Raw genomic sequence first — 1,255 nt, 5'->3', positions numbered from 1 at the left:
CTTCTTGCAATTTTTATTTTCACCCCCTCCTCTAAATTTCACTCATCTTGAAGAGAAAGAAATACAAACTAACCCCCATTCCTTACCCACAGAATTTTCTTTTCTCCATTCACCCCCATCTAGAGGGAATCCCCACTTAGAGACTGATCCGCAGAAGCCAGGTTCCTTTTACAAACCTAGTGGAACGGCAGTCTATCAACTAGATGGAGTTGGGAGGGTCCTACTAATTACCCCCCTCTTTTTATTTTTCTCTCACCCCGCCCTCGACACAAATGAATTATTGTACCATTTTTATTGTTATCTTTTTTGTTTTTACACGTCAATAAAAAATGTTTTAAAAATTGTGAGTTAAGTAGGATGTCCCCCAGTATGAAAGGGTGAATGCGGTATTATGGTGAAAGATAATAGCTGGGAGAAACTTTTGATTTTGTTTAGTTCTGGAGTGACAAGCGACCCCACAGATAAGACCTTGGTCAATGTTGGGGTAACCCTTCATACCAATTGTCACTATCCAGCTCCCCTACTCCCCGGGGAGTTGGTCCCATTTCCCCTTCAATCCTCACATTAAAAATCGGCCTTGTGCCTAATTTGCTCGGTGGGGGAGCAAATAAATACCCTTTTCTTGGCCTTTTGGGCAAGATAAAAGTGTATTAGCTGTTCCGGCAGATACTGCAAGCAAAGACCATATGTGGGGGCCAACCCCACATATAAGACCTTGGTCAATGTAGGGGCAACCCTTCATACTAATTGTCACAATCCATCTCCCCTACTCCCCGGGGAGTTGGTCTCCATTTCCCCTTCACTCCTCACATTAAAAATTGGCCTTGTGCCTAATTTGCTCGGTGGGGGAGCAAATAAATACCCTTTTCTTGGCCTTTTCGCCAAGATCAAAGTGTAGTATCTGTTCTTACTACATGCTGTACTTATGTTTGTAACTTTTCCTTGGCCACATAGCTAAGATTAAAGTGTAGTATCTGTTCTTAACAGATGCTTCACTTACATTTGTAACTTTTCCTTGGCAATCGAAGGGAAAACCCTTCCATGCTATGCATTTTTAGTCACATGCAAGTCACTCCATCGGTCGGTCTGTAACACATTTACATTTTTTTTTTTTTAAGCAAAGGGTATGGAGTAACATTTTTGTCTCCCGATTTATCAGAGAGGGACCTTTGTTTTCAATGGGTCCGTCTGTCAGTTAGTCCGGATGATTGACGGATAACCGTCCATTAGTTTTTCCTGAAATTTTGTCACAAAT

At 41.8% G+C, this 1,255-nt stretch overlaps 1 pseudogene; it reads left to right on the top strand.

Moving 5' to 3' along the window:
- The first annotated feature begins 860 nt into the window (after positions 1-860).
- Positions 861-1,040, top strand: LOC145284362 (U2 spliceosomal RNA; annotated as a pseudogene).
- Positions 1,041-1,255: the final 215 nt, after the last annotated feature.

This window comes from Euprymna scolopes, chromosome 1 (assembly GCF_053919585.1).
Source record: "Euprymna scolopes isolate OS-2025 chromosome 1, ASM5391958v1, whole genome shotgun sequence".
Lineage (NCBI taxonomy): Eukaryota > Metazoa > Mollusca > Cephalopoda > Sepiida > Sepiolidae > Euprymna > Euprymna scolopes.
This window is presented reverse-complemented; position numbering and strand designations above follow the sequence as displayed.